The following is a 26,259-nucleotide window of genomic DNA, read 5'->3' on the forward strand; positions in this document are numbered from 1 at the left end:
TTCATTAAAAATGTATCTGGCTATGCTCCAATACTATTTAACTATAAACAGGAAGAGCCTTGGAGGACAAGTAATCATGCTTAAATGACATAAAGATCATTAAAATAATGTTCCAAAAGCCTTGCAAAATTAGACATTGCAAGAGAGTGTTCTTTTTTTGCCAGATGGAGAAATGTGCTGAAATGGTAGCTGTGTGTGGGAAGGGAGACTGTTTGTACAATCTTTTCATCATACTAGAGTCATATAGTGTGCATAAGCGTAATGTGGGCTTGTCAAAATGGTACCTCACACCTTATTTTTATCAAATGTGTTTGCCTTCATGATATCTCCCACTCTGCAGTGTCCTAGTGAAGCTTATGCAGAATCTGAGCTTGGGAATTCCCTGCAATATTTCCTTAGACTTGTCAACTAGATTTATTCATAGATGAGAACAAATGAGCGTTTCAGCATAAGTTATCGTGGTAATTTGTGAAACTGTTAATGAGATATTTTCAGAGCTCATAAAAAGGAAGAACTGTGTCATTAAATTACTGCACAATAATTTTATTTTGATACAGGGAGAGAGCCAATATTTTATCAAAAATGACACCCTGATGCATCAGTGAACTGAAGATGTGTGGTTAAATATTTAAATGAAAGAATATCTAACAGCTCTCTTAGAACTTAGTGCTTACTCATGCAAATGTAGAAAAGAAAAAAAAAAAGTGTTAATTGCAAGGAAGCGTGAAATGACCACAAAGAGAATCTGCATGTCTCAAGGTAATATACTTGCTTGTTTGAAGAACTTTGCAAAGTTGGCTTCTATAGCATTTGTAGACACATGTGAATGGGAAGTGTGATAACCATGATGAGAGACAAAAAAGCAATAATAATTTAAGAAACTTAATTTTTAGCTTAGAATAAATATTTGCTGGGGAGAAGTTCTCAAGGGCAGAGAACACAGCATGGGAGGGATTTTTAAATGCTCACAGCATTTGCCTAACTGCTTTTATTGATTCCAATGCAAGTGTTGACACTGGTTCTGCGAGACCAAGGCAAAGTCAACAGCAAGTTCCTCTGCTGGCCGGTTTCTTTAAATGTCACAATTTCCACGTTTTGTTACAGTACTGCTCAGCCTTCTGGTCCATATCAGTGATGTGGACTGAATTTTACTTTACATTCACCTGGGCTGAATTTAACTTCACACATCTGGATTGGGGCCTGTGTAGCTTCGCTACCTCTTCTTCCCCCCCCCCCCCCCTTGGATCAGGCACCCCCACATGCTGGGATTGGGCCCCAGAGCCCTGTGCTGGCACAGTTCAGTCCAGCATCCTGGAATCAGGCCCCTGGGCCCCAAACTGCCTCTGCTCAAGGAGAAATCGGATAAAATAAACTAGACATATGGAGAACTTGAGGCTATGGAGAGTACTAATGCCATCAGTAGGGTTAGCCTATGCTATATTTCCAAGCCATACAACTGACCAAAGACTATCTGTTGTCTTTTCATTATCCAGGGCCTTTCCCTCAAGTAGCATTCACTAGGAGATATTCTATTATGAACAAAGACAAGCCACTTAATTCCATTAAGCCTTTATGTACTGCATAAGAAGACAGCGACTGAGATTCCATTACAACATAACCATTTTGTGTTTTATGTGATATTTAATACATAATCATAATGACTCCATGGCATCAGAAAGATATGTATATTGTATATGACATTTAATTCTAGTGTTTAACTTGATTTGCATAACTAGTAACTTATATGAATTCTTACATATTCTTAATAGATCCACACTAAAGTGGGATTAGAAACTAGGGCTGTGGGAGTTAGTACTGTCAGAATATAGCTTTTTGTGTCTAATTTAGCAGTCCAGATTCTGTTAATATCATTAATGACCAAGAACCTGAGACCTGATGGCTGTTCTATAGCTTATCTGACATGAACTGCTGATTTTAATCCAGTTTCTTGCAGTCTGATATAGTCGTCATGTAAACTAATGGTTCCCTCAGTTTTCACCCTTATTATCAATCAGTCTTAGAATTGTGAGTTGGCCTGGAATGGCACTCTTTTGAATCCTAAAATGTGTCTCTCCTCAGAGTTTAACATGCATAGTCATTTTCCTTAGGGTAGGAAGGTGGGATGATAAAGCTGGTTCTTAGTGTTATTTCGCTGTGACTTAGAAAACCATTTTTCTGATGTTTCATAAACTTCTTATCTGATCTTGGGTAAATCACCTAGTCATTCTGTGCCTCAGATCTTGGTCTGTAAAAGTGGGACAATGGTATTTCTGTATTTATGCAGGTGTTCAGAGGCCTCAGATAGTAAGTTAATGGAAGTCCTGGGAACACCTAAGGTAGACAGACAGGTAGACTGATCCATTCTGTAGACAAAAAGAGAATAATCTTCACTGCCAATTTTGTCCTATCCATCCAGAACAGTATACTAATTTAAAAGCCAATAAAGAAAACAAACAACAAAGGTAGTTGGTTCTGTTTAGCTGGTCTGAAATCTTTGATTTGAATATTCTTGTTCATGATTTATAATCTCTTAATAATAAACATTGAGAAACCAGGATGCATTTGTCCTGTAGCACAAGATACAAGGACTTTATGATTATACTTCTTTTGATACAATATAACACTGTGAACATTACAGAAGCCATTAAAAAAAAAAAACTATTAAAGAACAGTAGACCAAACAGCCATTGCAAGGAGTGCGTGTGTGTGTTTGGGCGTGTGCACACATACCTGCCTAAATTTCAGTTTCTTGTATTTAGTATAAATTATTCTTGGGGAGAAGCAGAAACTAGAATTAGTACAGGCTCTGTCTCAACAACAGACATATTGTAATCATGTTTCACCATGGTGAAGTACTAGGAAAAGAGAAAGTTAGGAACTCAGCATTGATCTACCAGCAGAGGTTGCTCTTATGTTAATGATTAACCTAGGAGCTTATAACCAGTTAAAAATATGAAGGAAATTAAACAAGATGATTCTAATGATTAAATTATCTAAATGCTGGAATTTCATAAAATAAATTTTATTGTGTCAGGTATGTGGTAATTTCTGAGAGCTACATTCTGCCATACTTCATCTGGTGTGGCAGAACAGTTTTATCTTCAGGCATCTCTATTGATTTCAGTTAGACACCTTGAGTAGAAATATGTTGTTCATTGCAAATAAGTATATAAGAATTTGGCATTAGTTACCAAAAATGATGTTTTTTTCCCCCAGTTATTAATTTCCTTGAATGCAAGGTGACATCCCTGAAATGAAAGCAGTTTATTGCTTGCTAGGAGCAAACCTGTGCTAATTTAAGAAAATCAGAATTAAAGCTTTTGAAGCATAGCCAGGCATGTTTATAAGGCCATTATTGTTCCAAACAGTAGCTTTCCTAAATATTCTCCTTCTAGTTTGCCACCATCCTAAAATGTTCAACTGACTAATATTAGGTCATGTGATTTTAGGCCTCCAACTTCCACCTTAAAAATCTAAGCAAACCACAAACAACTGCAATGTATTTAGTCTGAAAACTTCTTAGAGGGCTCATTACTCATAACCAATAGTAAGTAAAGGAGTGAAATGACCTGGACAATGGAACATTTAAATCTTTGCACAAGATGCTCTGCTGGTGCTAGAGTGATTTCACAAATAACAGCTGTGGAGTTTGTTAACATATGAATCCCCTTGAGATAATTTGGAGAAACCAAATGTGCTAAACTAAACACCTCATTAAAGCAGTACTTAGAAAAAAAGCACAACTAATTTCAAATTCCACTTAAAAAAATTAAGATGTAGTAAGAGATATTCTGTCATATAGAATGCATTTTTCTGTATTGTTGGAAACCACCTTTTTAAAAATCTGTAACATTATGGCTTTTATGCTAAAATGCACTTGAGACTGAAGTGCTTTTGAAGTGCATTCTTTTACAAAAACCAATTAAATGAAGGTAATAATGTTCTTCACCCTAAACTCATGACTAACCTAAATGCACCAGCCCCAAGACTGTCATCAGGTATACAGGTCACAGCTTCTATTGAATTTTGTGGTTTGATGAACCAAAACAGAAGCTCATGGAAGTCAATGGAAAATTTTCTCTTCTTTCAATGGGCTTTGGACCAGGCCCAATGGGGGCTGTGTTGACATGTTTGGGGGACAGTTTAGGCCCACAGTGGGAAAGCTGTAATGTAGAAGCACTGAATAAAGGATAAGGAAGTGGGAAAGATCTCTATACTAATTCCACAGAAAGACACCTTCCTTCTGGTTTAAGTTAACCCATGTTATTGGGTAACTGGGTGACATGTTATGGCTATTTTATATAGAAGATGAGTCTAGATGTACATACAGATGTTGAGGAAGGTTATGGGGAGGTTAGATCACATTAAAAGTGGCCACCTGATCTAACTTTGTTCGCCCAGGTGTAGACCCCCCTCCCCCCCCCCCCAAGTTAGGTCAATCTAAGTGCTAACTGTACAGAAATTCAAGAAGGTTAGAACAATCTACATATAGTCAACTCAACCTAAGTTAATGTGCCTCAGAGGTACTCTAATTTAGATCCGGTCCAATGACACCAATCTAATTAAACTTCTGTATAATTAGCATGCAGCCCTGGAGCTGGGAAAGCTGACCCCAGCCTTGGGGCTGCACTTTTTCTCCCCCTGCCCTGGCACCAAGCTATTTTTAGCCCTACTTGCTCCACCCTCAAATGGGCAACCTCTCCCTGCAGACCAGTGACCCCCACATTGAGCCTGCCAATCCCCCTTGCATCCTGCAAGCCACTCCAAGTGATGATTTTATCAGTGCTGAGAGCCAAGGAAGTATGTTCGGATGAAGGGGAAGTAAGATGGGGTGGAGGGTGGGCCAGGTAGGATTGTGGGGAGTTGTTCATCTGGGGGTGGGGGAGTCAGGGGATTAAAAATAGCCCTGGGGGGGACAAAGTCCTCACTATTCCTAAAGCCACCCTGTTGACCCAGCTAGCCTTCCCTAATCCCACCAAACCTTCCCAGACCCCACCAACCCCCTACAAATCTCCCTAGCCCCCCCTACACCCCACTTGCCCCCTGATCCTGCCCAACACTCTTGGACCCTACCAGCCCTGCCGTCAGACCCCACTAGCCCCTGATCTCCCCAAGTCCCTCTGTAGACCCTGCTTGCCCCGCAAGGCTCCCTGATGGCCCTAAGGCCCCTGTTAGCCCTCCATCCTGCTGACTTACATGAGATCAGATAGCCATTTTAAATTCAACCTAACCTCCCTCTAACCTCCCTGAATGTCTGTGCATACTTTATATAATCTAATGGTCCATCTTTTGACTACATTTTTATTCTGCTTTACACCTCCTTTTTCATTATGTTTGACTGTTGTCTAGCCTATGCATAAAATTTGTGGCTTTTATGTTTTGGATTTTTCATTATTTGGTGTTTTCTTTTGGTGTTTTGGGGGAGATTAGTCTCAGGAAACAAAATCTGGTGTGTAGATGATGCCTTAAACATATTGCTATTAAAGTCTTGAGAGTTTGGGGGTTAAGGTTTTAGACTTGCATGCCAACAGAAAGCTTGTGAGGCAATGCAGCAGGGTTCTCCCATCATACTTTGTCTACTGTCCATGTTCACATGTGTACAAAAAGCTTTGCCAAGCCATTTGATACTGGGCAATAAGTAGTCAACTGAATATGTTTTATTAAATTTTGCTGTAGAAATGCCTGGGAACTCAGAAATAAAATTGCTATTGTTATCTCAAGCCAGCACCTCAGGCAATATATAAGTGGCAAACAGATTATGAAGCACTTTGTTTTTACAACAGAGGTAGTTGTGCTTCACTTCTGGCTATCAAGAATATGCATCACGGAATTCATTGGCTTATCCGTTTCTGCAAAATCAGGGCTTTTCCAGGGCATCATAGCTTTCTATGCTGTATCGTTCATGTTCTGATGGTTATTACAGAAATCACACTGACAGCAAAAAGTCTTGATCTAAAGCTGGCCACCAAAAATAACTTCTGGCTATCCCATTATTTTTTCTTACCCCTCATTGCTGCTCGTGTTGTTGGCACTGGATTTATGACCCAGATACCTTGTTCCAGGCAGATCTGAACCCTCAGACCAACCACGACTTCTCCATTTGATAATAAGTGAATTTTATTGATACACAGTGACAGCAGATAAGAATAATGCAAATAATTCTTTATCTACCAGTCCCAGAGTTCGCAGAGTTAAGGTTTGTCTGGTCAGTACACAAGCTTCACTATGAGAGTCTCTCTTGAATGTCAGATGTCAGCAGCCTGGAGGTTGGAGGCTGATGCCCACCTACCCAGTGCCCTCTGTCAATGGTGGCCTCGGGTTCCCCCCTGAAGAACCCTTTGCTACTCGGAAATCCCTCCTTTTGTAGCCTCTCTCTTTTCTGATGACTCCTCATCTTTGGGCATCACTGATTGGTCTGTCTGTGGTCGTCATACTGTCTATGTTCTGTCCTGTCAGCATTTTCCTTTGTTTCACAAACCCATCACATGCACCCATCCTAATTTGGGTTTTACTGGTCTTCTTCTAAATGTGGTCGGTTCTCCAAAACTGGAAATCCCAAGGGCTCTGCAATTGAGCACTGTGACTGGGTGCTCCCTTATCTCACATTATAGAATAGTGTGGTGAATGTCTTCAGTTTTCCAGTCTGTGTGTCTGCTTCAAGGCAGATACAGTGGGCCTTGAAGAAACTGTCACAAACAGGCTTTTAGAAATCAATTAACCCTTGCCATTCTCCTGGACCATTGTTCTAATGCAATATTTATTTTACCTATAAGCCAATTCCCAAAAGCAAACCTCTAAATACTTTTTTCTAGCCATCAGTGTCATTCCACTAGTATACTTTTCCCATGTCTTTTCACCAGTAACAAATGACTGTTCTGCCCATAGAACTCTAGTTTCTTGAAATAGTATTGGTTGCTTTTAATATATGTAATATGGATAGGTGAAAGTATATAGCACATTACCTTAACTATAATGGGGATGCTTTTTGTTTTTAGAGCAGATTCCCTAGATGCATCAGGGAAATCAACTAGGTAAAAAAGGGTTCTATGGCACAGAATTTCACTTTATGTTGTTCACTCCACACAGGAACTGCTAGACCACGACATCATCATTAATATGGCTATCCAATGGTCTATACTAGTATGATAATAGTTGTAGTTTTTCAAATGAGTTTTTCAAATCCCATGATAATTTTTTGCAAGAAATTGCTTTGAGTTTTTTACTTCCTTCTTTATAAATGTGTGAAACAACAACGTCAACTCTTACAGCAGTGATATCACAGTATAGTGTCATGGCTGATTTTGGATTAATGTGCATCCATATGCTGAACTATTCTTTTGTTTGTTTGTTTGTTTCCTCAAAAGTCTTATTTGCTTTTTCTCTCTAAATGCATTTGTATTTTTCTGTAACAAGACATATATTCGACTGATTAAGTTTGGAATGAATGTTCCCTATTAGCTTCCCATACTCAGACTTGATTTAAGCTCCAAAACTTTCTGTGGAAGTACTACATTCTCAAAAACTTGCCTTTTTAATGGGCAAGTTCTTTGTGGACATATACAATGTTTTAAGATACCAGTTTTGAAAAGAGTACACTTATTCTGGGTTAACTTTGAAATCATATCTTTGTGATTTCTTTAGAACCACCTCAAGGTTTTATAAATACTTCTCAGAACTCATGATAGAGGTGATATCTTTTATTAGACCAACTAGATATTTGTAAAAAAAAAAAAAATCTCTATAAGAAAAGATTGTAAAAGTTCTCTTAAGTAGAAATGAAAGTTTATAATTCATAGGAGAGTTGAAGGTGTGGTAAAACCTCCCATTTGGAACAGTTCATTTTACATACAGATTAGGCTCAGAGAAAAGTTGGAATAGTCTGTTTACTTCCAAGTTCTTTGGTGGTAAGCAGGATGTAGGGATATTTCCTGCTGGTTATGATGTTTCATATTTCATAGAAAAGTAAAAAGATGGAATGCTCTTCTGGGCAGGGATTTCTTATGCAGTAAGGTATTTCTGGGTTGTGTGATAATGCAAATTACCTTGAACAAAGGCAGGAGCAAAGTCTCAGGTGGTACAACTTGCTTTCTCCTTGTAAAATTATGAAGATTTATTTTTTTAAAAATCTACTAAAATTCGATATCCCATGGAAGATTGCAAATAAAGACTTTTTTTGCAAACATCTTTGAGGTGCTCCAACCTGCTATCATCATCTTCACTCCTTGCTGAGATCCCATTTTCCATGTCTAGCATGATTAAGACAGATTTTTTTCAAATATTAGCACATTTTAATTGTGGCTTCAAAAAATAGAGCTGTCTCAACAGTTCCTCCTGGCGGTTCCTTCTTAATGTCTCACAGCCTCTCTCATAGTCCTGGGTGTTTTACTTTAAAGATAAATTGATGTATGAAAGATCTTGCAAAAAATTACCAAAACAACAAGTAGCAGTGGCAGACTTGCCAAAAATTCAGAGGGGCTTTCTCCTTCTAATTGGATTCTGAAATGAACATTTTACTGTTTTTTTAAGAACATATGCACACAACTATGGTAGGCATACATGAATTTTTAGAAGCTCATCTTATGAGGGACTTGTGCAAACATACATTTTAAAGCACATACATTGTTTTTTTCCAAACAATTGTTAGGAAAATAGCCCTTTGCTTAACAGTTTCTTCCACAGTACCTGCATAAACACACATTTGAAGCTTCTGAAAATATGTTGCAACATTTTCCTCTTTTTCATTCTATTTTCATTACATGGTCCATACTTGGATATGTAGATGTTTTAACTTTGTTCTGTTTCTTTTCTCCTATACTTCTTTGTTGATCGTTTTCTTAGTTGCCTTTGTGATATGAAGGGAGGGAAGTTTAAAAAAAACAATAATTTTCTTCTTGAAGAAGCAGCTACAGAAAAGTATTCAGAACAATAACTTCCAATATTTCTTCAAAGAAATAAAGAGGAAACCCCCCCCAAAAAAGTAATAAACAAAATGAACCTCCTTGTTACTAGAAGCTTACGTTATATCCGAGACTGAAAATAAGGTCCTGGATAACAGGCTTTTGAAAGCCCTGTATTCTACTAACAGAGAACAGACAACCCATAACATTTAAAGTGATATCCTAGGCTTCCTAAGCAGTACTACACAGATGTCTTTCTCTACTGTCCTAATGTTGCATGTAGAAAATGATCTCAAAGGAAGACAGTTATAGAGGCCTACTTCTGTTGCATTGATTATATGCTAGGGCTGCATAAACATGTGCAAATTATCTTGGAGAATTCTCTCAAGTTCATTCTCCTGGTTGAAAAAAAAAAATTTAGCCAGAGATGCCTGAATGCTGACAATTGAATGCTAAGCCCCTGAAGGGCAAAGAGCTGGCAGTGCTGACACTGCACCCTGTGCACCTATCTCAGACTGGCAGCAGGCCTCATTGGTTGACCCGGATTGTTCAGTCAGCCTGTGTCTCCTTGCAGCACAATGTGGAAGTGTGGTGGGGTGGTGTTCTGTTCCCTGCTTGGCTAGAGTCCAATGAATAACACACAGGGGAGAGGGGAAGGGAACCGAAACAAAGTACCCTGGGATACTAGAGGACTGTGTCCTGCCTTCCTTCAGAAGAGACCATGTGCAGGGGTGCAGCTGGAAGTGCAGCTCCCAGCTGTAACATATAACAATTTCTGCAAAGTAGTGTGAGTTACAACATAACCCCAGACCAGACAGAAGTTCACTGCTGGTTCTAGGGAGGAGGAGAATCTAGCTGCAGACTGGGAGCCTGTAACTAGGTTCCCACGGCAACAGCCACAGCTGTCTGCCAATGCTCGCTGTTTTCAGAATGGGGAGGGAGGGGGAAGGCATCAGAGGGAGCTTGTTCTTGGGGCTCCCCAAACAGTGCTGAAAAGTGGGGTGCATGAATTGGAGCCCCACCCCCCTCCACCCTCCAGTGGGGGATGAAAAAACCCCAGATTTAACTCTCTCCAATCCCTTTCCCTCCTCCCATTCTGAAAACAGCAACAGGCTGGGAGCTTCACAGATACAAGTTACAGAAGATGCTACATTTTGAAATGTCTTCATCTGATCCCTCATGCAATGAGCAATCCGATTTTCACCCTATCTGCCATTTTTGAAGCTGTCTGCAGCCATGTACTTGTGTTTGGTCACAGCTATAAATTGCTTTCTGTGGCCAGATCAGGCAAAAATTGCCACTTCTGTCTGTGTCTCAGATGTCTGCTCTCTTAGGAGAAACTTTCCTGGGAATGATTTAACCCTGGCTGTACCAGGTTTGTTTGTTTTTTCTCCTGGAGTGGCCATTTTTACTCTGGAAGTAATGTCTGTACATTTGTGGTTTCTCCTGGGAGAACATTGACTATTCCAGGAGAAACTGAATGTCTGTACACAGCCTAGGATAACTACATTAGCTTCAGTGGAATTACTCCTTATTTACACTGGAAAAAGTGAAAGAAGCACTGAACCCAGTGGATGCATACATTTGGATACCCATCTAAATAGAAGTATGCTAACACCAAATGTGTCAGGGTTTCAACAGGCTTTTGCAGTTGTAGAGCCCTGGCAGGGTACCTATGAGTTCTGTGCTTTAGGTAAAAAAAAAACTAGGTCAAGTGTTCAGAACATAATTTTGAAAATGAGATAATGTGTGCATTTCCTTTTGCTTTTGAAGTGTAACTTCTTTAAGGATCCAATTTATTCCCAAATATATCAGACTTTCTGACTGCAAAGTCTGTGCTGTACTACAGAAGTGGCACAAATTGATTTTGTGTTACTTCCATTGTCTTATAGTAGAGTAAGGAAGTATGAACACTATTTTCTAACCAGATTGTTGCCTTACTTTCTCATGTTTGTTTCTGCCTGTGCTTCAAAATGGTTGCATAAGACAGTCACATGACTTGCAGGTATAAATCCAGCTCTCAGGTCCACCATGTCTGACTGAAAATTTAAATTCAATTTTAAGAGCTTATAACATTTTCTAAACTTAAAATATGTTTCTGAATTAGACATCAGGACAAGGAGCATGTCAGACAAAAATTCTTAAATGAAGATTTATATATAGACACAGGCTTAAGCTTACCAATGACTAAGATACATTTGTGGAAACCCTGGAAATCCAAAGGGATCAATGAAATATAGCTTTTACCATCTTCAGAGCTCCACAAAGCTATTTTGTATATTTACTTTAAGGGGCCAGAATTTCATCTTCTAAGATCTGGTAAATTTTCTTGAGCAAAGATAATAAAGATCCTCTACTAATATTAGAACCAAGGTCAGTACAGAATAGAAGTTAAAATTATAAATAAGCAATAATACAATTAATGGCTATTGTTCTGTACCATGTCAAACAAATAAGAAATCATTGTAGCCTTTTACTTCCTAGAATAAATTTAATTTAAAAATAGATATACAATCCCTAATTTTCACACTGTTTTTAAACATTTAGCAGGCAATTTAATGGCTTTTACTAGCATAGATCTCTTTCCTGTGAAGTAAACAAGTAAAATGTTTTTAAGTAGGAGAAAGAGGAAATTAGCCATGTTCATCTGAAGTCAGGCAGAAGGCAACTCAGGGTAAAGACAAAGTAGGGGAAACATAAACAAGTTAATTCCATATTATAGGCTGAAAATGTATATACATAGTAGAACAATAAATAAGGAAAGGATTAATAGTTTGCAAGTTGTTAAATGATGAAGTAAATTAATGGATCAACTGCAAGGTTCCACTGGTCTTTTCTATTTAAGATTTACACCACTGATCAACCAATTTTCAAATCCTTAGTGTAGTAAAGTATTTGCCTTTAAGGCAGTAATAATTCAAGGTTGCTATCAAAACAAATGTTTTTTCCATTAGGAAAAATAATTATACCATATATTCTAATGCTGTCTTTGGATTTAAATCTTTTCACTGAAGAAAAACTGTCAGTCAAACATAATTTGATAGAGAACTCTGATCAAAACCAAGTCCTGAAGTGAGGATGAAGATAAAATAAGAAGTGACTTCTCTACTTCTGACACTAACTCAAGGCCATTCAAAAATTATCATCTAAATGAAAGGTGATGTGTCATTGCGTAGCTCTGGATCATTTTGAGAAAGCCAGTTGACTTGTTTATTTACATGTTTTGGTCCAACGTGTTAGTAGTTGTGCACAAATGTAGATTCTCCCCAAATGTATTCATCAGAACTTAAACCAAAATCTATGAGGTTATAAGATTATAATTACAAACATAATACATCTTTGCAGCCTGGCAATTTAAAGAATTGTCCAGTAATGAATGAGACACGTTATGCAATACAGCCTTTTTCATTTGCAGAACAAACCTTGAGCATTTATAGCTTGTGATGTGTTTTAAAAATTCCCTTTAATGGAAGAAAATGGAACCAGGTAAACAGCTTTGTTTATAAAAGGGTTGACAGTCTGAAGGAACAGTGGATGGCATGGAAAGACACAGTACGCTTCACTTAACAGAAAATAGGACACAATTAGCATAAAGTCTTATGCTTTAGAATCATATCATTGATCCACACAGCAGGAGGCTAGGAGCCCAAATCCTTTTTCTGTCTGTAACTGGCAGTATGACCTTAGGCAAATATTTTAAACAACTTTGACTCATTTTGTGTGTCTCTTTGCTCATGGGGACGGGGGAGGGAGGGAGGTGCAGGATGCAACTCCAGGGCCATTGCCTTGAAGTTCCATGATTTTTGCTCCAGTTATAATCACTGAACCCTCAAAGCCACATGTTCAGAGGTCCCACTGTCTCCAGTGCCCCTGTAGCCACCCTAAGATATACAATGATTAATATGCATGTGCGCATACTATACATGAAGCCTAAGACCTGTTTCTTTGGCCTGGCCATCTGGACTCACTCTGCTGCTCTTATAAAAAGCCTCATGGGATTTTTGACAAGCATAAATAGTCAGAAGTCACCTCTAGCAGCTTCAGCTGACCCTGAATACTTTGCTTGGATACCTGCTGTATTTTTGGAACAAAATAACTGGATTGTACTCCAGTACAATCAGGCAGAACTTCAGGTGTGTGGAAGGGTTGATGTAAAAGTCGTAAGAGAAACAGAACCACTAATTAGTCATTTATATGTTTTCATGATACTTAATTAGGTAATGGGTCGTTACCTTTTGAATTCTGACAGAGTAAGAGACTGTGATAAATGCAGTCACACAAAGTACTTATTTATTGCTGACCCACTGAATGCAGGGGGGTAATAAAGCATGCATTCCCAAATGTCAGTGTAATCATAAATGCTTTTATAACACCAAAACCCACAAATTTCTGGTAGGACCACAGTGTTTTATTCACAAAGCAAAGACAGCAAATATCAACTGCTCTTTGTTCTCACCCATACCTCTCAACTCATTTTCCTATCGTGTCCCAGGTGACACTTTGATTATTAGTTCTCTGGGGCAGGGACTGTCTTCTTAGGGTATGTCTACTTATCAAAACCAGGCAGACATACTAATGCTACTGCTAGCTAGCACAACTAACAATGTTAGTGAGGATGTGATGGCCCGGGTTTCAGCTGGACTAACAACCTTGGTACAAACCTTCTGGAAACTCTAGATGCACACTGGAGTTGCTGGGCTGTGTAAAATCCCCTGATGCTGTGTCTTTATTACTCTTATTCCTTATGATAGCTAAATTATAATATTAGCATGCATATTTTCTATCCCTGGTACATGCACAAATTCATTTTGCTCCATACACATGCACTTAGCTACTCATTTATCCAGTGCATAAATGAGGTCCTAGAACTCTTACTGTGGGTCCTAGGCCCTATCATAATGGGCATAATAACAGTTATAAAGGATTTTCTCCCTGAAGTTATTGCATCTTTTTCAACAAACTAAGAGCAAAACTCTAAAAATCCTGTTCAGCTACAAAATATCTGGATGTATGTAAAGTAGATAAATTGGAAAATGATCTTCTATTAAGTTGAGGAGTGCACTAAAATTCAGCTTCTAATAGGTATTTTGATCAAGTGATAGAAAAGAAATAGTCAGGAGTCATCCCTAGATCTAATAGTGCCTTGAACTTTGTGTCATGCCTTGATTATGATGCCTGTGGCTTGGCTGGCGTGGCCTCTTCTGCCAGGCTGTCATAACTAATCCTGATGGAGATTCAGCAAAAGGAGAAAATATGGCACAGGAAGGAAGTTGCTGTGATTTGTTGTCCCGTGATTCCTTTGAGTAGCATATAATTGGAGACCCACTCAATTTGTGACTGCAGATTTTGCGGAAACCATGAAATTGGACATTGTCTGGGAAATCTGCAAAATTAAAAAACTTAATATACTACAAATAAAATGCTGGCTCCCCAGTGGGAGCCAGTGGTCCTCATGGCCATTGCAGCACAGCCTCACAGTCCATGCGGGATGTGGGGGAGCTGCCAGTGAGAAGGGGAGCAGCCAAGATGGTGACCACCCCCCCACCTCTTGCTGCTGATTCGCTCAGAGGCCCATCTATTTCATGGCCCCACCCCATAGCCAATCAGCAGCAAGGGATGGGGCTGCATGATAGACAGCTCTCTTGGCCAATCAGCAGCAAGGGGTGGGGCCACACAATTGGCAGTCCTCTTGACGAATCAGTGGTAAGAGACAGGGCCACTGGGGCCTCTCAGCCAGAAGTATTGGGGGTATGGGGTACAGCAATACACCCACAGTGCCGATCCCCACAATCGGCCTCCAAAATCAGCCTCCTGGCTACTCGATTTCGTTAGGTTCCTATACATAATGTTTCTTCACTCTTTCTTCCTGACCATTTTACCATCTCCTAATATTGCTCATGTAGTCTTACTTGTTCCTTCAACTATCTACAAGCCTAATTTTAGAGATGCTGAGTTATCTAAACTGAAAGTCAGCTACCCTGAAAATTAAGCCCAAGCACAGAAACATTTTAAAGAAAGTCTTTAATGTTCTTATGAAATATTTGTCTATTCCTCCAGCTTTTAATTCAAACATGAACGTAAGCAATTGGGGGCGGGGGGGGGGGGGGGGGAGTTTAACACAGGGAAAAGTAGGTCTTTTTTGAACATTTTTTTTGTCCAAACAAGTGATATGAATAACAAACTTCAGGTTTGATGAGTTGGTAGATAATGAAATTCCCATGCACCTGTTTAATCAAAAACAGATGTTCTATTTGCAGTGCTTCTTTCATAATTTGTGATAATGATGATAGCAATTTATTAGCCAAACGTAAAGGAAAAGGAATATCTAATTAGTACACTGATTTTTTTTTTTTAAGTTAAGGCAGCTACCTATTTGTTTTGTGGGTGTGTGTGTATACAACCCCCCCCCACCCTCCACACACACACCCACCCACACATGAATCCTCTTCAATAAGTAATCAAAATAAAAATGCTTGTACCATTAATTCCCCTGTCCATTATTCAACAGCTAATTCATGTTTAACCAAATATTACTGATAAGCCTATAAATTAAACAAAGAGAAAGGAAGCTTTTCTGTGGCCTTTCTTAGTGAGTCTAGTCAACTTTGCTGATTAGCTTACCCTGGACAGCGAATGTCTATTTGCAAGGCAATTCTGAAGAAGTGTTGAGCAGTGTCCTTCCCTCCATCCTTATTAAACTATGTTGTGGCCATGTAGCCCCTTAAGGCACTGTGCTTTATTAGAGGGAGTGCCAATCCACACCTTGAGGGAGCTCCCTGCTCACTACTGTGTCAAATAGACAAATTTCCCCTTGAAGCTGCATGGCATGTTTCAGAGGTGGCAACTTGTGCTTCCTATTAGAAGCAACCAGCTCCATTGGCAAAAGGGTAGTGAGAAGCAATGATTTCATTGCCCTACAGTGATTTCAATGCCCTACTTCTTTTCAACCCTACTTTCCTTGGGGAACTATTTTACTTTCCCAACTGTGTGCAAAGGGAGTAATTTCTGTGTTCTACAAACCACAAGGTTTGCGGTTATACTTTAACTGCTGCATCAGGGAAAGAAAAGGAACCCAGTTCATTTGCAGATTGGTGACAATCTAGGTCTAGTGTCACTGCTACCAGGAGTCTGAGATGACTTTCTGAAGGTGTCTGTTCAAAACTAAAATGGTAGGAAGTTGAATGGCTTTACAAGGACAACAACAATTCTGGCGGAGTACTTTTCATCTGTATGTTTCTACAGATATAAAGGAGAGTATCATTAGCTCTATTACATAAATGGGAACATTCAGGCACAAGCAGCAGTATGAGGTGGCTTCCATTTCAGACCTCACAAATGAGGATGACAACTCCACCAATGCTGCCTTAGCAAAAATGGTACGCAAAGTACTGTTAGCAGTTGATCTGGGTAAACACATATTTGGGATGAGTCTGCTTTGCTTTCCTTGGAGGACAACACCAAAGCATATACAATTTTCTCTTGCTCTCATCATATTCTAAAATATTTTATGATGAATGAAGAAGTAAGGCATTGTATATCTGACACGTTATCAGACTGTGAGGAACAAATCCTGCCAGAATCTCTGCCTACATGTGCAGAGATCTACACATGCGGATTTAATTATGAGATTGGGTAAAGTGTAGATATTCAATCTTTTGATTACACTCAGGAGTGGTGCAGTCTGTGGCTTTACTTTCATGAGCACCAACCATTTTCTTTCTGAGAAACCTATTAAAAACTAGAGATGATTCCCAATGTCCTACCTAATGATGCCCATTTTGAGAATGAGCAGTACTCTTGACTTATCAGCAGGGATCCTGGTTTTCTCTAATAAAAAAAATTGCAAAATCTCTGATAAAAGCCCCCAAATCTGTTATTGAAATTAAAGACCACCCACAGCCCTTCTGGTACCCCTCATTCCCCCCCCCCCGCCAAGCCTCCTCAGCCCTTCTGATACCCCTTGCACCCCACCCACAGCCCCTGCCCCCCAGCTCTGCCAGAGGGGCCTCCAGCTGCCACGGCGAGGGGGCCAGAGACCTGGGTCCACAAAGAAAGGCAGTTGCTGCTGCAGCAGAGCAGAACATGGAGCTGCCTCTCCCCCTCCTCCCTTCCCCCCTGCTGCCTGCTTGCTGAGGGCTCAGGCAGGGTAGGGCCAGCTCCCCACCACAGCACACACTCCTGGGGAGCAGGGGAGACCCATGCCCCCCAGATCCGTGCATGTGGCAGAGGTAGATATGTGCTGAGGGCTTGGGCTCATGCCCTGCTGCCCTCCCCCAGCTCCTTTGCAGCCCACGGGTGCAACCCAGCACTGTGGGGTACAGTGCAGCTGTGCAGGAAAGCTGCTTGCCACTGCAAGCTCCACGCATCCCTGGCAATCCAGCTCCCAAACAGGGGGCTGCAGTGAAGGCCACAACCCTGCGCTGCCACCCCTGCTGCCCCGTGTGCGCAGGGAACACATTGTCAGAGCAGCGCAAAGCTTGCAGCTACAAGCAGCTTTCCTGCGAGGCTGTGATGTGTTCTGCCCTGCAGCACCAGGTCACACCTGCTGGGCTGTGGATGCCCTGGGGGAGGGCAGCAGGGTGGGACCATGAGCCCGCAGCGTGCACCTGCCTCCACCGCTGCCCTGTGCACAGATCTGGGTGGCACAGCTCCCCCCTGCCTCCCTGGGAGCGGTGGGTAGCTGCCTCTCCTGCCCCCAGACAAGCCACCTGTGGCCCTGCTCCGCTTCCTGCCGGGGCCCTGCAGCTGTGCATTGTGGCTCTGAGACCCAAGCCCCACAAACTGCCTGGCAGGGCAGCAGCTCCAGCCCCAGCTCTGCCCAACTTCCTCCCGATAGAGGGGCCTCAATCCTTCCTTCCCACTTACCTACAGGAGCTGCTCTCCAGGCTGCCTGGGGCCATGTGCATATATATGCACATGGCATCTACTACCCCACTACCCTCCTCCCACTCCCTCCCTGCAGGCTGCAACTCTGCCAGCCTGCAGACAGCTCACTGCAAAATGGCAAAATTTGTGCATTTCTCTGCTAAAAAGAGAAATCTGCATTTTACTTCAGTCGGGGGCAGGGGAGAGGTGGAGGAAATCCACATTTTACTGTTTTCCATGGGAAATGGAAAGACCAAATCCCTGCTTATCAGGACTGGATGGGATTCCCTTCTCAGCAAGGGTGCTTAATGATAGATGGCACTTCTCCCATCAGAATACAGCACACTGCTCCTACAGCTGTCCCAGCCTAGGGACATTCATGCAGAGAAGGCCTGCTGGCCCTAAACCAGGTTTTGGCACCCAGTGAATCATAAAAATGTTAAATGCAAATGCTGTTCCTCTGATTTGCCATCTAGTGGCCAAAATCTCTTCTATACCAAAAGTGTGAGGAGGTGAGTCAAGCTATCCATATGTGTATGAACATTGCTGAAGGACACATGTTATCTCTTTTAAAATGCTTTAATAAGCTTACTAACCCATATAGAAGAAAACAAAAAAAATCTAAGAATAAGATAAGGAGAAGGCATGAAAATGTTTGCATACTTAACTTTCAAGCAAGGTTTACAAAAATCAAAAAAACAGTCTTGCCATTTGCCAACCACATGTTTTACCTTAGTGTCTTTGAGAAAATCTTCATTTAGAAGAATGAATTGTTGCAGAATTAGAAACACACATTCTGTAAACTATCTCAAGTACAATTATAATATATGGGCTTTATAATTGATTATTATTATTAGGGGTAATCTTTGCAATAAAATAAGTATATTTTACTATAAATAGTAAAACATTCCAAAGCAACCTCTGACGGAGTGAAAAATATCTACATTTATTCTGAATAACGAGGTTTAGCTGAAGAATAATGAGGCTTTTGTTTGTTAATCTTAGGTTCTTCCTTTACTGTGAGCAAATTATATATGTGCTTAAAAAGCTTTTAATGAAGGAATAGATTTTAAAGTGCAGTGACAATCTTTGACTGAAGATGTTAATTTATGGAGCTTTAGAACATTTTCCTTTCCTTTTTTTTTTGTGTGTGCAGTACTGGGTTGAAATCAATGCTCTCTCTTTTACAGAAGCTGTTTTAAAGCTTCCCCCCCACCCCCCCCAAAATAAAAAAAAAAAGCATCAATGCCTCTTGGTGTACATGCACACTTTTTTCTTGATATATCCACAAATAAAATTTGATAAATCCAAAACTAAAATTTGTATTAGTTATCTGCCCCCTGCTACACACAGCCTAATACCTTGTCATGTCTCATAACTATATGCACACTGGACAACTGATGTCCTCTTAAAGACATCCCTTGGTCGCTGTATGTTTATGCTGATACCTGTATTGTAGTTATATTCATATAATTCTTAGTAGATACATGTGCCTCACGTCTGGAAATCATTTCTGTCTGTTTACCAGGGCACAGTTTGAACTTCGCTGAGCTCCTGAATTGATCTCCATCTGAAATGATACTTGGTGGATATTTTCCATTTAGTTAGTCTGCTGGGTCTACAGAGAGTCAAATTAAGAACTATGTGGTGAGGCAAACCAGCAAAGTGTTCATGCTGAGGATATCCTTAAGTGTTCTGCATTCCTCAGAGAAGCAGGATATGGCAAGAGCTGCCTTTGTTTAAAAAAAGAATCCTAGTTAAATCCCAGACTTAATAATTCTCTCTCTAAAATAAAATATCTTAGCTTCTGTCCCCTGAGTTCTCACTCTAGAGTAAAGAAAATAATCATTTTGTTTATAAATCACCTTCCCTCATAGACACATTGAAATAATGACTAAACAGTTGATATGGAACAAAATAGTCATCATAACAAGACATGGGAGCAATAATATATTAAGAAGCCAAAACCTGATCCTCAAGAAGAAGTTTGCTTCCTTATATAAGCGGTTGATTCCAGTACAGGTAAAAACACTACACTGAGAAAAGAGTGGACTTGGAATAAGAAACCTTTTTTTTTCTGACTCTTTTAAGAGAAAAGCAAGCAAAAATTCAGGAGGTGGAGTGTTATCAGAGATGCTTCCATTTATTTGTCATGTAAAATTATAGCTTTTTATAGACAACTCCCTATGAACAATTAGGCTCTAGAAAACCACCTATCTAAAACCATCCTTTACAAAAACTGGGTAGGTCCTAGTCTAATTTTTAATTAGTCCATATCCCTTGTGTATTCATCAATTTATTTTTTTTTCTTCTGTGTTATACCAGCCATTATTGCCAAAAGCTCTCAGGATGGGACCAGCAACTTCCTATTTTCTTCATTTTGAGCTCCCAAGGAAAATCATCTGTGCCCAATGGGGAAATGTTCCTAGCAAGGATCCCACCTAACTGGCACACCAACTTTCAAATACCTTCTTTACCCCCAGAAACCTGCTTTTATTCTCTATGCCTCCTCATCAAAAAGCTGGTTTCCAATTTATAACATATGTTGTAAATTCAAACCACCTGAGCCACCCACAGTAAATCCCTCTTGCAAACTTAACCCAATAATCACAAATCATCCTGTTCTCCTGTTGCTTAAAAACTTTCAAGCATTTTTTTTTTCATTAAATGGGTAGTGCTTAACTAACTCCAATGAAACAATTAAGCTTCATTAAATGTTGCATCCTGAAACACAGGGGACAAAGTAATGAAAGTCCTTCTATTCAGGGTTAAAGCCTTAATGGGAACATGATACTGTTTGTAGTTAGTAGTTGTGTTAGGTGTTCTGATTATTGCAATACTCTGCTGAATGATGGGAAAACCAGCAGTGAAGGCAGAAGTAAATGAAAAAGAGTTTTGTTGTCTCTCCCACTGCAAAGCAGAAAACACAGAAATATAAAATACACACTAATGATGAACATCTGACCTCAGATGGCATAAATTAAAATAATCAGAAGACTGCTCCTCATGAATCTGTAGAAGCATCTAAAAATCCAGAGAATTCTTAGGACAGCATTTAAAGGGAACACAGTCAACCTAACAAAATCATACATTTAAACAATAGTGAAAATATCCACCTTTAGTACTAGAATTTCTTGAATTTATTGAAAAGGTGAAGTGACACATAAAACCTGATTAGCAGTTATTTCGGTTTTTAATTGCCTTTAATTTTTTTTCTCAGCTTGGATGATGTGACATAGCTTCTTTTGGAGTAGTTTACATTTGTTTCTGTCAGAATGGACTCGGCCCCCCTGCCATTGCAATTAAACTGAACATGGCATAACGTGGTTAGGAACAGTGTTTGCTTTATTTTGGGCTTCCTGTAGTATGCCCTCTTTAACATTATGAAATTAGGCAGCAACTGAAGTGAATTCTGCTATAAATACCCAGGCTACCTTACTGGAGTCTCTCAGCATTTTTGAAAAACCGTGGTAGAACAAGAGCAGCATATACTGTGGACATACTCCCTCCCCCCCACCTCCAAATTCAAAAGTGGGCTGTAACTTTTAAACTATAGTATTTGTTTGCTGTAGTAACCCAAAGAATAATGATCTGCTAATGTACAGCATTTTAGGTACAAGTATGTTTATTTTATTGCTATGGTTTTGGATGTAACAGAGTGATTGTGGAAGTTCCCTACTTCCATAGGCAAAATCTTTGTCACATCAAATGTTAAACACCAGAAATGTCACATCCCATCTAGAAAAGTATTGGGAATCCAAATTAAGGCACATACACAGGAAGCATCTCAAATAGAAAATTCAAAACATTGAAACACCCTAAATGAATGAACACTTGAAAACCTTCTTGGCCATTGACTGCATCCCAGGAGACTGGAATGGAGAGAAGTACTAAAATAACAAGTTCCTAACACTGAGAGGCCAACTAGCAGCAAGGAAGACTTATGGACTGGATTCTATTCTACCTATTAGGCATATAACCATGTTCAGGTACCCAAGTGCAATTCTATTTCACTCTGCATGAGTCCCTGAAAAGTTGTTCATAAGAGAGATACGTGACCGTTTTTTTCCTCTGCTTTCTTTTGATTCAGTTTTAAGGGTAAGATGATGCTTGTTGCAAAAATAGATGCATTAATCGGTTTTCAGGGAGTCAACTAGGGTGGAATTAGAATCATGGACTTAGAAATCAAGTTTCTAAGTCATAGTTTCATAGTTTCATAGTAGCTAGGGTCAGGAGGGACCTGAACAGATCATCTAGCCTGACCCCCTGCCACAGGCAGGAATGAATGCTGGGTTCACAAGACCCCAGACAGGTGATCATCCAACCTCCTCTTGAATTTGCCCAAGGTAGGGGCGAGGACCACTTCCCTGGGAAGTTGGTTCCAGATTTTGGTCACCCTAACTGTAAAATATTGCCTTCTGATCTCTAACCTAAACCTATTCTCCATCAGCGTATTACCATTGTTCCTTGTCACCCCAGGTGGTGCTGGGGAGAAAAGAGCTCTGCCTATTTGCTGTTGATCTCCCCTGATGAGTTTGTAGGCAGCCACCAGGTCCCCCCTCAGCCTTCTCTTGCTGAGGCTGAACAGGTTCAGGTCCTTCAGTCTCTCCTCGTAGGGCCTGTCCTGCTGCCCTCTCACCAAGTGGGTGGCCCTCCTCTGAACCCTCTCCAAGCTGGCCACATCCCTTTTGAAGTGCGATGCCCAGTACTGGACGCAGTACTCCAACTGCGGCCTGACCAAAGTCACATAGAGGGGGAGGATCACCTCTCTGGACCGGCTTGAGATGCATCTTTGGATGCATGACAAGGTATGGCTGGCCTTGCTGGCTGCGGTCTGGCATTGGCAGCTCATGTTCATCTTGGAGTCAATAATGACTCCAAGATCCCTTTCCACCTCTGTGCTTTCAAGAGGGGAACTCCCCAGCCTGTATGTATGCTGTGGATTCCTTTTCCCAAGTCCATGTACCTAATAGGACCAGTGTGTCTGTAACATCAGACAGTCCTTTCAATTGGGTGTTAAGATTATATGCAAAGCAGCCCCTGGGGTATGCTGGAGTAAGACAGAGATGATTATCCAAAAAGCAGCCTGAAATGTGTTGCTTAGCTGTTGACATTTACCTAGAGCCCATCTGTAAATTGTGCATTTGTAAAAGGAAAGATTTAGGAGGGACATTGTGAACTAGAGTAAACTTGTTCATAAGAATGTACCATTAAAATAAAGGCAACTACTCAATTAACTAAGCCATGATTGTCAGCAGCCCATCTTTCTCCTCAAGAAAAAAATAATCATTTACTCTAACATTGTAGTGAGGTGCTAATAATATATGGTTTATTATAAGCTTGATTAGCTTGTAGCAGAGCTAGTCTACATAACTTTTACAATGGATGCTTCATAGGTTTTCAGTAGGATTTACAGTTTTTGTTGGCTTTAAGATGAGCAGCTCTATGATTCTTTCCCAGTGAACTGTTAAGCCCTTTACTGTGGACAATCCTGATAGCAAGATGGGATTGCTACAGGGTAATCCTAAACTCATTGAAGTCAATGGAAAGATTCCTACTAACTTCAGTCATCTTCCAATTAGACATTTAAAACACATCTAGTGCCTACATGTGTAGCAGAAAATATTCTTATCCAAGCATCTTCTTTGTACTTGAACATAATTTTCTCTGGTAGTAATTTTTCTTTGACCCTTTGCACATTTCTAAAACCTGGAACCATGGATTGAAAATGAAAGTTTGCTCTTTGTTTGTCCAATCAAATAGATCCCCGAAATTTTACAGAAAATATTGTGACCTAGCCATGCTAGATCAGTACTGTTTGTCTACATTTTTATATTGATATTGTCTCTTCCATTTTGCTGGGCTGTCAGTCATTTCCTAGATATGCTTTCTATATATATGACAGGTAGTGGGGTTGTCTGATTTCAGCCATTTCCTATGTACTTTTTTAGGTCCTGGGGCCAAGGTATACCAGCTAGAGGCAGGACCTATGGGCAGTGCTGCTGCTCAAAAAGTGCCTTGCAGTTATGGGTCTCATCATTTCCATAAATTCTTAAAATTGGAGGGGCTTTACCACTAATTAAGAAATATTCCCTTAATCCATCTGACCTATTTTGTTTTGTTTTTTAGTTGCTGGGGAAGTTGGTGGCTGAATAGCCTCATGCTCACCTCCATCAAATTCATTTATTTAAGGAATTTAACTCACTGAATGGAAACCTTGCAAATGAAAGCATCATATGGTCTTCCTATGGCTACAGTGATCCCACCTCATTGTTTTGTGATGTCCAACTTGAATTATGAGCTCCATGCTGGTGATCATTGGCTCCTATTTTCTAGGGTTCCCAGAGTGCAGCAGCATCAGTAAGGAATAATCCATGACAAATTATTTTGTCTAAATATACTTCAAAATTGATATCCTTTATCTGTCTATGTGTGGTCTGACAACATAAAAAGTCATAACTTTTGCCGGGCCAGAGGACATCAATAAAACTCCTGTTGTCTTTCTAATCTATCCAATGACTTCTTTCTCTCATTCAGCTAGAAAAATTATTAACTTATGTATTTATGGAATCATTTGGATTTGCAACATAACAAAAAAGACTCCCATTCATAAACCCTGGGCACTGTGCCCTGACAAACACGCACACATAATACAAATGCTCCAAATATCTAAAGTGATATCCAATCATATTCCATTCATTCATAGCAAGCTACTCAGTGTGGGAAACATGGTACAAATGCTGGTCTTTTTGGAAACTGCACTTATTACTGACCAGATTTGTCTTTGCCTTAGTGTCTCTTACTCTCTCTGTCTGATTTATTTTTTAGGTGCAGCAGATGCTTACAGGTTGTATCTACATGAGCAAATAAGACATGACATGATGCCAAACCATTACAATATACTGCTGTTCGCGTTATTAAATATTCATGAGTAAAACACAGCCATCTTCTTTCTAACTATGGTACAAACTTTTTCTTCATTACAACTGACAGCAAATTGGCATTTTGCTGTCAGCACTAGAAAGAAAAATGAAAAAAAAAAATAAAGCAAACAGTGACTCTATGAAAATGGGTAATATTTTGAAATGATTTGTTTTCATACTACAAATTCTTTTCAGTGGGTGCATCTACATGACATGCTGACTGTGCAGTAGCCAAATAATCCTGTGCAATAGTATGCCACAGCATTAACAGTGCTAATACACTGCTGTGAAGTATTGTTAGGCTTATAGTTGCATCACTTAAAAGGTGTTCGTCGGTACTACTGCACAGTAACTCTGGCTACTCTGTATTTATTTAGTACTTGATTATACAAGTACTAAATAAATGCTCAGTAACCACTGTGCAGTAGTGTCTTGTGTAGATGTACCCTTTTTATTTTAACAACTGAATGCATTAAATCCTTTGTTCCTTCCTCTTAGGACTCAGTTAAACAAAAAGTCTTCGTCAACCACAGGACTATTGCTTAACAATTCTTTCAGGCATTCTGATTTACCTTTCTGCAGAAGGGAATTCTCTCATTTTACCAGGTATACTCAGGGAACATAATTTAGGCATTTTATTATAAGGATGTATTCTTCCATACCCATCATAAGTAACTGAGATAAGATACATCTATAGAAGATCTCTGGATATTTTAGCTGGAATCAGCTGAGAAAAACTGGTAAATATTAATATCAGTACCTATTTAACACTATTTACTCCTCAGCCATTTTCTCCTTGTTAGTCAAAGAAGGGTTAATATCCCCCCCTCTTCCCCCTCCCCCCCCCCCCCGTCCCCAATAACTAGGAATCTGACTATTTCCAGACCAATTGTAAGGGGAATAGGTGCACGTATAGGTATGTACTGTTTTCTTAAGTGATTTCAAGACTACCAACAAAATCCAGCATATAACTCTTTCATAACCAAGGTCATTTTCCTTGTAAAGACCTACCGAGACTAGTCAGGGATAACTGTAACTAAAGACTTTAAATCATTAACTTTAAATAACCAGTCTAGCTGTTTAGAGCATTAACTAGACTAGTCATTCTCTCTTTCACCATGAAATTGTCAAGTTACTCTAATCTACAGCTTTAATAACATCCATAAACATCATGGCACAGACTGGGCATGTCTCTGCATGCATATTAATACAATGCAATAAACTCTGGTGCTCATCACACTGGAGTGCATTGCTCCCTGGCGCACTGTTTACATGTGCACTAGGGACCACAATACATTGAGCTGGGTCAGAGCAGCCCCGGCTCACAGGGGGTATGGGGGGTCAGCCTGCCAACCCAGGGCAGCTCTCCACAACATGCTGTAGAGGGGCTGGCGGGGACAGAGGGTCCTTCAGTGTGAGGCTAGCCAGCAGGCAGCCCGCACACTTAAGCACCTTTGTGCCCCAGCCAGCTGGATCAGCATCTACATGTGTGTGTTGCTGTGGAGTAAAAAAACCTACAACAGGATAGTAATTGTATTTACAGCAGGATGGTACTTGTAGATGTGCAGTGTTTA

The 26,259-nt window shown here is 40.1% G+C and overlaps 1 long non-coding RNA gene across 9 annotated transcripts in view; it reads left to right on the forward strand.

Moving 5' to 3' along the window:
* LOC132251443 (uncharacterized) overlaps nucleotides 1-26,259 on the forward strand; it is a 111,134-nt gene that overhangs the window by 69,535 nt on the left and 15,340 nt on the right. For 2 of the 9 annotated variants that reach the window (XR_009463511.1, XR_009463510.1), the window contains 2 exons: nucleotides 558-759; nucleotides 23,892-24,273. The exons of 5 other annotated variants lie outside the window; for them this stretch is intronic. This is a non-coding gene — a long non-coding RNA (uncharacterized LOC132251443). Of the gene's footprint in view, nucleotides 1-557; nucleotides 760-23,891; nucleotides 24,274-24,590; nucleotides 25,471-26,259 lie in introns of those variants that run through there. 2 more of the 9 variants (XR_009463512.1, XR_009463514.1) reach the window with 2 other exon arrangements.

Source organism: Alligator mississippiensis, chromosome 7 (genome assembly GCF_030867095.1).
Source record: "Alligator mississippiensis isolate rAllMis1 chromosome 7, rAllMis1, whole genome shotgun sequence".
NCBI lineage: Eukaryota > Metazoa > Chordata > Crocodylia > Alligatoridae > Alligator > Alligator mississippiensis.